A 12,598-nucleotide genomic window follows, 5' to 3' on the forward strand; every position below is an offset into this window, starting at 1 on the left:
GATAAACTGGGCTACTGGGAGGTCCTTACGCAACCGATATGCTGATTGTGATGCTAGTCTCCACACGGAACAAGGATAATACTTTTTATTTAATGGTACGGCGACCAACGTTTTGTCACCCCATTTCCCCGCCGAATTGCTATAGGGACTCGAGTCCCTACCACAGTCCCCTGCCCTTCGGCGTGGAACCTGCATAATCAGTTAGCACGCCGGGCAGTCTCTGCTGAATTTTGCGAGAACTGGAAAAAACCTCAGGTTCTTGCACCCAACCGGGGCCACTCAGCCGGGTGGGGCATTCTGAGCGTATTGACACTGGGAGGTGTGGGGGGTTCCTTGGCTGTTAGTGATCGGAATTATTTTATTTGCGGCCTTACCATCTTGGGAAATGAAACCTTGGGAGCCCTCGGGGCAATAACTAAGGAGTTGTCAAAGCTACGGTTGTTTGCAATGCAGAACCGGTATGCTCTTGACTATCTTCTGGCCCGTGAGGGTGGGGTATGCGCCATAGTACAGGGCAAGTGTATCATGGGTGTTCAGGACTTGACCGCTAACATTACTACATTTATGGATCGCATACGGGATCACTTGGACGGGATGCAGGATCCTGACTCTTGGGGTAACTGGGGATCTGGAGGATGGAAGGACTGGTTGATAAATCTGGCCATGTATCTAGTGGTAGCTATCGGCTGCATCTTTGTGGGCCTGGCCATCCTTAAATGTGTGATGGGTAGAATGCGGGGTGCACGAGATCAGATCACCGCCCCAATCACCAAAAAAAAATTTAACAGTTAAAATCCATGAGGGTGAGGCAGATGAAGGGGGGCTAAGACAGGAATTGGAAATGCAGCGACGGATCTTTTTAGATGAGGGACCGTAGCTATAGATTGGATAGTTCGGTTATCATGGAATGATAAAAGGAGGGAATGACGAATGTGATATAAAATAGTTACTTTAGAGTTACTAGTTAATGTAATGTAGAAATAAGCCACTTTGATTCTTGCAGTTAGGGACAAAGGAATTTGAGACCGCATGGAAAAAGCAGGAAGAGGTGTGTCTATGAGAGTGATGCTGCATTGATAGGGGCCAGAGAAAGGGATTGGAAGTGAGCCAATCAGAATAGATCGAACAGGTCAGGAGGGACATAGGCTGACCTATGTCCGTCGAGTATGTGAAACTTGATACCATTTGAATTGATTTTGCAGAGATCCCTTTGTCTTTTAGTTCAGTCGTTTTCTGGGATGTAAGAAGCTGGATGTCTCTTACATTTCTGTAAGATGATTCAAGCTTGCAAGCTAAATAAATAACTTCTGTTTACGTGCGAATCCGTCTCAACTTTTATTGAGGCCAGACTGACAGAGAAAGAAATTTGGAGATTTACACCTGCGCCAATCCAAGCAGCCAGACTATTTCCAACAAGGGAAGTGAAAATTTACCAGGAGTCCTGTGATCATTATTAATTCCTCAACCAGAGTCACTGAGCAGATCATCCCGTCATGAACTTGGCTTCTGCCTGCGCGGTCTTGCTGTGCGTATTTAAGCAAGAATCTCACGTCCTGAGGCCACCGCTTCCCCATTGAATCGGAGGTATTGGATTATCCTCGGGTTCAACACTTCGCTGGAGAAATGGATCCTCGCGGATGAAAGTTGAATGTCTGAAGTGAGATTCGAACACACGTCTCCAGAGGAGAAATCAGTAACAGCGTGATTAATGTTCCCAGAGAGTGAAACTTCCGTCACGAACTTCATTCTATGAAGGTGATTCCAGTCACTCCCCACTTTCCCATCAGAATAACGTCACAGAATCAATCACATCACCTTCACAGAACAACCATTCAGCACGAAAATAAATTATCTGAACTATGCTGACCAGTATTAGTGTGTTCAAAAGTGTGTTCCTGTTGAAAGAAAAAATAAGGAAGTGAATAGTTGTGTGGCTACCGCAAGGCAGTAATGTTGTAGCTCCTGGTTTAAGGAGCAGAGTGCGCAGTGGAAGCGTGCTGGGCCATTAGCCCGAGGTAGAGGAATCGAGGCTATTCTCTGCTATTTACATTCTCCCTCACACCAAAAGTTAACATAACGCAGATTCATGTTTGCTTTGCAGCAAATACCTATCAGAAACTTTTTGCAGTCTCATCCTGACATTAGTCCCAGGAATGAAGGAGGCAGCATGGCACATTACAACATTGTAAAGCTCACACATAGGGAACCACAGAGAAAATTCTTTAAAGTCTCAGACGGTCTGACAGCATCTGAAGGGAGAGAAAAGAGCTAACGTTTCGAGTCCAGGTGGCCCTTTGTCAAAGCTGGACGGAAACGTTATCGAGCAGTACCCCACAGAGGGGCAATATAGATATAGAACGATATCCAGTAATAACTCACAGGGGGCCAACAAGGAAATAAAGCTTTATCGAGCAATGAATCACAATAGAAACAGATTTCCCATTTTCCCTCTCGGACGGATGTGAACAATCCAACCAGCCAGACTACTTACAAGAAATGAAGACGAATTTGTCCCGGAGTCCTGGGATCAATATTCATTCCTCAACCAGTTTACTAAAGCAGGTTATAGAGTCATTAACTGCGCTTTTGCCTGTGGAGTCTTGCTGTGCGTATTTAAGCGGAATCTGATGCCCTGAGACCAATGTTTTTCCACTGAAAGGGAGCTATTGGATCTTCCTGGAAAAATTTAACCTCGTGGAGGAAAAGTCAAAATCAGGGGTGTGAGTGGAACCCACGCCTCCAGAAGAGACTGCGACCTGAACGTAGCTCCTTAGCCGCTCGGCCATCCTGATGCGCTCGCGTCAAATTTAAGATCCGTGCACAAATCGACTTAAATTCTATCTTCATCGTCATTTCCTTTCAAACAAGATATGCTTTTCCTAATTTTGAACCCCAGGCAGTCCTGTATCTGAGTGCCATCGTTGTCCAAACTGCTGGGGGTTAAGGAGCTTCTCATTGCTGCATTCATCAGTTTGCTCCAATCAACAAGGACCAAATTCCCGCTCAACCTGTTCCTCGCACGACGGTATTGAATGTCTAAGATCTGAGAGACGTGAAGTATCCAATTGGAGAGGTGCATTCTGGCGACTGCAATATCTCTCCACAGCTGCTCCCTGTGCTGGTTTCAGAGACATGGAGCCGAACAACCCCTCCAGTGTCCAAACAGGTGAACGGTCACCCAGGAGAGGCGCCAGAAGAGTGTTCTGGGAGAAGTCAACTTAGTCACATCGACTGCAGTGTGGGTAGCTGAAGAACAGGTGTCCAAGACCGGAACAGACTGAAAGCAAAACTTTGATACCAATAAAGAAAATCGCAGATGTGCTGCTGACAAATAGCAACTTGTTTCCGTTTGGTGTGAGTGAGAATATAAATAGCAGAGGATGGTTTCGATCCATCGACCTCTGGATTATGGGCCCAGCACGCTTCCGCTGCGCCACTCTGCTCGTGGTTGACGCTCTTCGGCGTCGGTCTTGAGGCAAAGTTTGAAGAAATCAGTAACAACGTGAACAACGTTCCCAAAGAGGTGAAACTTTCTTCCCGAACTTCATTCTTTGAAGGTGATTCCAGTCACTCCCACTTTCCCATCAGAACAACGTCACAGAAGAAATCACATCACCTACACAGAACAACCACTGAGCACGAAGGTAAATTAACTGAAATATGCTGACCAGAATCAGTGTGCTAAAAAGTGTGTTCTTGTTGAAAGAATAAATGAGGAAGTGAATAGTTGTGTGGCTACCGCAGGGCAGTAATGTTGTGTCTCCTGGTTTAAGGAGCAGAGTGCCGCAGCGGAAGCGTGCTGGGTTATTAGCCTGAGGTCGAGGATTCGAGGCTGTTCTCTGCTATTTACATTCTCCCTCACACCAAAAGTAAACATAACACACGTTCCTGTTTGCTTTGAAGCAAATACCTATCAGAATGTTTCTTGCAGTCTCATCCCGACATTAGTCCCATGAATGAAGAAGACATAAGAACATAAGAACTAGGAACAGGAGCAGGCCATCTGGCCCCTCGAGCCGGCTCCGCCATTTCATGAGATCATGGCTGATCTTTGTGGACTCAGCTCCACTCTCCGGCCCGTTCACCATATCCCCGAATCCCTTTATTCTTTAGAAAGGCATTAATCTTTTTCTTAAAAACGTTTAAAGAAGGAGCCTCAACTGCTTCACTGGGCAAGGAATTCCAGAGATTCACAACCCTTTGGGTGAAGAAGTTCCTCCTACACTCCGTCCTAAATCTACCTCCCCTTATTTTGAGGCTATGCCCCCTGATTCTGCTTTCCCCGACCAGTGGAAACAACCTGCCCGCATCTATCCTATCTATTCCCTTCATAATTTTATATGTCTCAATAAGATCCCCCCCGCATCCTTCTAAACTCCAATGAGTACAGTCCCAGTCTGCTCAACCTCGCGTCATAATCTAATCGCCTCAACTCTGGGATCAACCTAGTGAATCTCCTCTGCAGTCCCTCCAGTGCCAATATGTCCTTTCTCAGGTAAGGAGACCAAAACTGAACACAATACTCCAGATGCGGCCTCACCAACACCCTATACAATTGCAGCATAAACTCACTAGTCTTGAACTCCATCCCTCTAGCAATGAAAGACAAAACTCGATTAGCCTTCTTAATCACCTGTTGCACCTGCACACCAACTTTTTGCGACTCGTGCACCAGCACACCCAGGTCCCTCTGCACAGCAGCATGTTTTAACATCTTACCGTTTAAATAATAATCCATTCTGCTGTTATTCCTCCCAAAATGGATAGCCTCAGACTTGGCAACATTGAACTCCATCTGCCAGACCCTATCCCATTCACCTAACGTATCCAAATCCTTCTACAGACTTCCGGTATCCTCTGCACTTTTTGCTTTACCACTCATCTTAGTGTCGTCTGCAGATTTTGACACATTGCACTTGGTCCCCAACTCCAAATAGTCTATGTAAATTGTGAATAACTGCGGGCCCAACGCTGATCCTTGAGGGGCCCCACTAGTTACAGGTTGCCAACCAGAGAAGCACCCCTTTGATCCCCACTCTCTGCTTTCTGTTAGTATACCAATCCTCTACCCATGCTACCACTTTACCCTCAATGCCATGCATCTTTAGTTTATGCAGCAACCTTTTGTGCGGCACCTTGTCAAAAGCTTTCTGGAAATCCAGATATATCACATCCATTGGCTCCCCGTTATCTACTGCACTGGTAACGTCCTCAAAAAATTCTACCAAATTAGTCAGACACGAACTATCCTTTGCGAACCCATGCTGCGTCTGCCCAATGGGACAATTTCCCTCCAGGTGCCCCGCTATTTCATCCTTAATGATAGATTCCACCATTTTCCCTACAACCGAAGTTAAGCTTACCGGCCTATAATTACCCGCTTCCTGCCGACCTCCTTTTTTAACCAGTGGTGTCACGTTTGCTACTTTCCAATCCTCTGGGACCACCCCAGAGTCTAGTGAATTTTGGTAAATTAGCACTAGTGCGTTTACAATTTCCCTAGCCATCGCTTTTAACACTCTGGGATGCAGCCCATCAGGGCCAGGAGACTTGTCCACCTTTAGCCCCATTTGCTTGCCCAATACTGCCTCCTTAGTGATTACAATCATCTCAAAGGTCCTCACCAATCATATCTTTATTTCCATCAGTCACTGGCATGTTATTTGTGTCCTCCACTGTGAGGATTGACCCAAAAAACCTGTTCAGCTCCTCAGCCATTTCCCCGTCTCCTATTAGTAAATCTCCCTTCTCGTCTTCCAAAGGACCAATATTTACCTTAGCCACTCTTTTTTGTCTTATATATTTGTAGAAGCTGTTACTATCTGCTTTTATGTTCTCAGCCAGTTTACTTTCATAGTCTACCTTACTCTTCTTTATGCCTTTTTTTAGTAGTTTTCTGTTGTCCCCTAAAGACTTCCCAGTCCTCTAGTCTCCCACTAATTTTTGACACTTTGTATGTTTTTCCTTCAATTTGATACTCTCCCTCACCTCCTTAGATATCCACGGTCGATTTTTCCCCTTTCTACCGTCTTTCTTTTTTGTCGGTATGAACCTTTTCGAAACACTGTGAAAGATCGCTCGGAAGGTTCTCCACTGTTCCTCAACTGCTTCACCATGAAGTCTTTGCTCCCAGTCTACCTTAGCTAGTTCTTCTCTCATCCCATTGTAATCGCCTTTGTTTAAGCACAAAACACTAGTGTTTGATTTTACCTTGTCATCCTCCAACTGTATTTTAATTTCCACCATATTCTGGTCGCTCCTTCCAAGAGGATCCCGAACTATGAGATCATTAATCAATCCTGCCTCATTACACAGGACCAGATCTAGGACCGCTTGTTCCCTTGTAGGTTCTATTACATACTGTTCCAGGAAATTATCCCGGGCACATTCTATAAACTCCTCCTCAAGGCTGCCTTTACCAACCTGGTTAAACCAATCGATATGCAGATTAAAATCTCCCATGATAACCGCTGTACCATTTCTACATGCATCTGTTATTTCTTTGCTTATTGCCTTCCCTACCATCCTGTTACTATTTGGTGGCCTATAGACTACTCCTATCAGTGCCCTTTTCGCCTTACTATTCCTGATTTCCACCCAAATTGATTCAACCTTGTCCTCCATAGCACCAATATCATCTCTTACTATTGCCCGGACGCCATCCTTAAACAACAACGCTACACCACCGCCCTTACCGTCCATTCTATCCTTTCGTATAGTCTGAATCCCTTGAATATTTAACTCCCAGTCGTCACCATCTTTTAACCATGTTTCAGGAAAGGCCACTAAATCATAGTCATTCACGATGATTGGCGCCATCAACTCATTTACCTTATTTCGTATACTCCGAGCATTCAGGTAAAGTACACTTATGCTGTTTCTTACGTCTTTGTTCTGAATCCTAACACCTTGATCAGTAACTTTTCGCAATTTATTTTTCCTCTTACCATTTCTCCCATGTTTCCTTGTCTTTGAACCCATATCTCTACATAATAACCTGTCACGTAACCTGCTGCCTTAATCTCCATTAACCATCATACTGTCCAGAGCTTTACATTTCCCTTCCCCCCAACTTGCTAGTTGAAAGTCCTTGTGACCAACCTATTTATCCTATTCGCTAGAACACTGGTCCCAGAATGGTTCAGGTGAAGTCCGTCCCAACTTTACAGGTCCCTCCTGCCCTATTACTGATGCCAATGCCCCATGAAATGGAATCCCTCTTTACCGCACCACTCCTTCAGTGCGGGAAACTTCTCTAATTTTCTCAACCCTATGCCAATTGGCACGTGGCTCGGGTAGTAATCCAGAGATTATAACCCTGGAAGACCTGTTCTTTAATTTAGTCCCTCGTGTTTGATAATCCCCAAACAGGTGCTCTTTCCTAGTCTTACCTACGTTGTTAGTCCCCACGTGGACCACAACAACTGGATCCTCCCCCTCTCCAAAATCATTTCAAGCCGATCAGAGATGTCCCTCACCCTGGCATCGGGCAGGCAACATACCATATGGGACTCTCGATCTGGCTTACAAAGGATGACATCAATCCCCCTAATTATAGAATCCCCTACAACTACCACTTGTCTTTTTGCTCGCCACTCTTGAATGGCTTCCTGTACCACGGTGTAGTGGTCAGTCAACGCATCCTCCCTACAGCCCTCTTCCTCATCCACACAGGGAGTAAGTACCTCCTGCCTGTTGGACAAGGTCAAGGGCAGAGGCTCCTCAACTCCTAAACTCAGGATCCTCCTACATGACTCCCTTGCAGTCACACCACTCTGTCCCTGTCCACTGTCCGAATTAACAGTACTTATTCTACCGGGTGTGACTGCCTCCTGAAACAAAGCGTCCAGCATGAAACATTGCAACATTGTAAAGCTCACACAGAGGGAACCACGGAGAAAATGTTTTGAAGTCTCAGCAGGTCTGAAAGCATCTGCAGGGAGAGAAAAGAGCTAACGTTTCGAGTCCACGTGACAATTTGTCAAAGCTGCACGGGAAACGTTATCCAGTAGTACCCCATAGAGGGGCAATATCGGTATATAACGATATCCAGTAATACCTCACAGTGGGGCAATAAGAAAATAAAGCTTATCGAGCAATAAATCACAATAGAAACCGAGTTCCCAGCTTCCCCTCTCGGACGCATGTGAACAATCCAACCAGCCACACTATTTATAAGTTGAGAAGACGAATTTTACCCGGGGTCCTGAGATCAATATGAATTCCTCAACCAGAGTCACTGAAGCAGGTTATCGAGTCATTAACTGGGCTTTTGCCTGTGGGGTCTTGCTGTGCATATTTAAGCAGCAATCTCATGACCTCAGGCCAACGCTTTTCCAATGAAATTCCTGAGGTTGAAAATCTTGCTGGAGAAATTAAATCTCGTGGAGGAAAAGTCAATATCAGGAGTGGGATTCTAACCCACGTCTCCAAAAGCGACTGCGAGCTCAACGCAGCATTCTAGACCGCCTGGCCATCCTGATGCGTCGTCGTCAAAACTAAACCGCCAAAACCGTGCACAAATCGACTTAAATTCAATCTTCATCGTCGTTTCATTTCAAACAAGACATACGTTTCCTCCTTTTGAACCCCAGCCAGAGTACTGTATCTGAGTGCCATCCTTCCCCAAGCCGCTGGGGGTTAAGCAGCTTCTCATTGCTGCATTGATCAGTTGCTCCGATCAACAAGGACCGAATTCCGGCTCTATCCGTTCCTCAAACGAAGGCACTGAGAGTCTATGATCGGAGCGACGTGAAGTATCCAACTGGAGAGTTGCATCCTGACGACTGGAATTTCTCTCCACAGCTGCTTCCGGTGCTGCTTGCACAGACAAGTCGCCGAGAGAAATCCTCCAGTGTCCAAACAGGTGAACGTTCATCCAGTAGAGGGAGAAGAGTTCTGGGAGAAGTCAACTTAGTCACCTCGCTGCACTGTGGGTCGCTGAAGAACAGGAATCAAGGAGCGGATCAGACTGAAAGCAAAACTTTGATACGAATAAACAAAAAGGCAGATGTGTTGCTGACAAATCGCGACTTGTTTGCTTTTGGTGTGAATTAGAAAATAAATAGCAGAGAATGGTTTCGATCCATTGACCTCTGGGTTATGGGCCCAGCACGCTGCCGCTGCGCCACTCTGCTCGTGGTTGATTCTCTGCGGGGTCGGACTTGAGGTAAAGTTTGAAGAAATCAGTAACAACGTGATCAATGTTCCCAGAGCGGTGAATCTGTCGCGCCGAACGTCATTCTATGAAGGTGATTGCAGTCATTCCCCACTTTCCCATCAGAACAACGTCACAGAAGAAATTACGTCACCTTCACAGAACAACCATTCAGCACGAAACTGAATTATCTGAACTGTGCTGACCAGAATCAGTGAGCTCAAACGTGTATTCTTGTTTAAAGAAAAAATGAGGAAGTGAATAGTTGTGTGGCTGCCGCAGGGCAGTAATGACGTACCTCCTGGTTTAAGGAGCAGAGTGCGGTAGGGAAACCGTGCTGGGCCATTACCCTGAGGACGAGGAATCGAGGCTGTTCTCTTCTATTCACATTCTCCCTCGCACCAAAAGTAAACATAACACACGTTCCTGTTTGCTTTGCAGCAAATACCTATCAGAAATTTCTTGCAGTCTCATCCCGACATTAGTCCCAAGAATGAAGGAGACAGCATGACACATTACAACATTGTAAAGCTCACACATAGGGAACCACAGAGAAAATGCTTTAAAGTCTCAGCAGGCCTGGCAGCATCTGGAGGGAGAGAAATGAGCTGACGTTTCTAGTCCACGTGACAATTTGTCAAAGCTGCACGGGAAACGTTATCCAGTAGTACTCCACAGAGGGGCAATATTGATATATAACGATATCCAGTAATACCTCACAGTGAGGCAATAAGGAAATAAGGTTTATCGAGCAATAAATCACAATAGAAACCGAGTTCCCAACTTCCCCTCTCGGACGCATGTGAACAATCCAACCAGCCACACTATTTATAAGTTGAGAAGACGAATTTTACACGGGGTCCTGGGATCAATATGAATTCCTAAACCAGAGTCACTGAAGCAGATTATCGAGTCATTAACTGGGCTTTTGCCTGTGGGGTCTTGCTGTGCGTATTTAAGCAGCAATCCCATGACCTCAGGCCAACGCTTGTCCAATGATCTTCCTGAGGTTGAAAATCTGTCTGGAGAAATTAAATCTCGTGGAGGAAAAGTGAATATCAGGAGAGAGATTCTAACCCACGTCTCCAAAAGAGACAGCGAGCTGAACGCAGCATCTTAGACCGCCTGGCCATCCTGATGCGTCGTCGTCAAAACTAAGCTCCGTGCACAAATCGACTTAAATTCAATCTCCATCGTCGTTTCATTTCAAACAAGACATGCGTTTCCTCCTTTTGAACCCCAGCCAGAGTCCTGTATCCGAGTGCTCCAAATATGGCCTTACCAAAGTTTTGTACAGCTGCATCATCACCACACGGCTCTTAAATGCAACCCCTCTGTTAATGAACGCTAGCACACCATTGGCCTTCTCCACAGCTCTATCCACTTGAGTGGCAACTTTCAAACATCTATGAACATAGCCCCCAAGATCTCTCTGCTCCTCCACATTGCCAAGAACACTACCGTTAATCCATTATTCCGCATTCATATTTGTCCTTCCAAAATGGACAACCTCACACTTTTCAGGATTAAACTCCATCTGCCACTTCTCAGCCCAGCTCTGCATCCTATCTATGTCTATTTGCAACCGACAATAGCCCTCCTCACTATCCACAGCTCCACCAATCTTCGTATCGTCTGCAAATTTACTGACCCACCCTTCAATTCCCTCATCCAAGTCATTATTGAAAATCACAAACAGCAGAGGACCCAGAACTGATCCCTGCGGTACGCCACTGGTAACTGGGATCCAGGCTGAATATTTGCTATCCTTCACCACTCTCTGACTTCTATCGGTTAGCCAGTTCGTTATCTAACAGGCCAAATGTCCCACTATCCCATGCCTCCTTACTTTCTGCATAAGCCTACCATGGGGATCATTATCAAATGCCTTAGTAAAATCCATGTACACTACATCCACTTCTTTACCTTCATCCACATGCTTCATCACCTCCTCAAAGAATTCAATAAGACTTGTTAGGCAAGACCTACCTCTCACAAATCCATGCTGATTATCCCTAATCAAGCAATGTCTTTCTAGATACTCAGAAATCCTATCGCTCAGTGCCCTTTCCATTACTTTGCCTACCACCGAAGTAAGACTAACTGGACTGTAATTTCCAGGGTTATCCCTATTCCCTTTTTTGAACAGGAGAACGACATTCGCCACTCCCCAATCCCCTGGTACCACCCCTGCTGACAGTAAGGACGAAAAGATCATTGCCGACGGCTCTGCAATTTCATCTCTTGCTTCCCATAGAATCCTTGGATATATCCCGTCAGGCCCGGGGGACTTGTCTATCCTCAAGTTTTTCAAAATGCCCAACACATCTTCCTTCCTAACAAGTATTTCCTCGAGCTTACCAATCTGTTTCACACTGTCCTCTCCAACAATATCGCCCCTCTCATTTGTAAATACTGAAGAAAAGAACTCGTTCAAGACCTCTCCTATCTCTTCAGACTCAATACACAATCTCCCGCTACTGTCTTTGATCGGACCTACCCTCGCTCTAGTCATTCTCATATTTCTCACATATGTGTAAAAGGCCTTGGGATTTACCTGGATCCTACCCGCCAAAGATTTTCCTTGCCCTCTCTTAGCTCTCCGAATCCCTTTCTTCAGTTCCCTCCTGGTTATCTTGTATCCCTCCAGCGCCCTGACTGAAACTTGTTTCCTCATCCTTACAGATGTCTCCTTCTTCCTCTTAACAAGACATTCAACCTCTCTTGTCAACCATGGTTCCCTCACTCGACCATCTCTTCCCTGCCTGACAGGGACATACATATCAAGGACACGTAGTACCTATTCCTTGAACAAGTTTCACATTTCACTTGTGTCCTTCCCTGCCAGCCTATGTTCCCAACTTATGCACTTCAATGCTTGCCTGACAACATCGTATTTACCCTTCCCCCAATTGTAAACCTTGCCCTGTTGCACGCACCTATCCCTCTCCATTACTAAAGGGAAAGTCACAGAATTGTGGTCACTATCTCCAAAATGCTCCCCCACTAACAAATCTATCGCTTGCCTTGGTTCATTACCAAGTACCAAATCCAATATGGCCTCCCCACTGGTCGGACAATCTACATACTGTGTTGGAAAAGCTTCCTGGACACACTGCACAAACACCACCCCATCCAAACTATTTGATTACTCCTGGACAAAGACGAGAGTGGTCCTAAAGAAAGAGTGCTAAATTGGGGAAAGGCCACGTATACTGCGAGAGGACACCTCAGAGGGCAGTGAGGCTATATGGGTAGAGATCAGGAATAAGAAGGGTGCAGTCACAATGTTGGGGGTATACTACAGGCCTCCCAACAGCCAGCGGGAGATAGAGGAGCAGATAGGTAGACAGATTTTGGAAAAGAGTAAAAACAACAGGGTTGTGGTGATGGGAGACTTCAACTTCCCCAATATTGACTGGGACTCACTTAGCGCCAGGG

The 12,598-nt window shown here is 45.7% G+C and overlaps 2 non-coding genes across 2 annotated transcripts; both read right to left on the reverse strand.

The window, feature by feature from the left end:
* Positions 1-3,371: 3,371 nt before the first annotated feature.
* On the reverse strand, positions 3,372-3,443 carry trnam-cau (transfer RNA methionine (anticodon CAU)). Its single transcript has one exon. It is a non-coding gene; the product is annotated as a tRNA-Met (tRNA).
* Positions 3,444-9,065: 5,622 nt separating this feature from the next.
* Positions 9,066-9,137, reverse strand: trnam-cau (transfer RNA methionine (anticodon CAU)). The gene has a single exon. It is a non-coding gene; the product is annotated as a tRNA-Met (tRNA).
* Positions 9,138-12,598: the final 3,461 nt, after the last annotated feature.

This window comes from Scyliorhinus torazame, chromosome 24 (genome assembly GCF_047496885.1).
Source record: "Scyliorhinus torazame isolate Kashiwa2021f chromosome 24, sScyTor2.1, whole genome shotgun sequence".
Taxonomy (NCBI): Eukaryota; Metazoa; Chordata; class Chondrichthyes; order Carcharhiniformes; family Scyliorhinidae; genus Scyliorhinus; species Scyliorhinus torazame.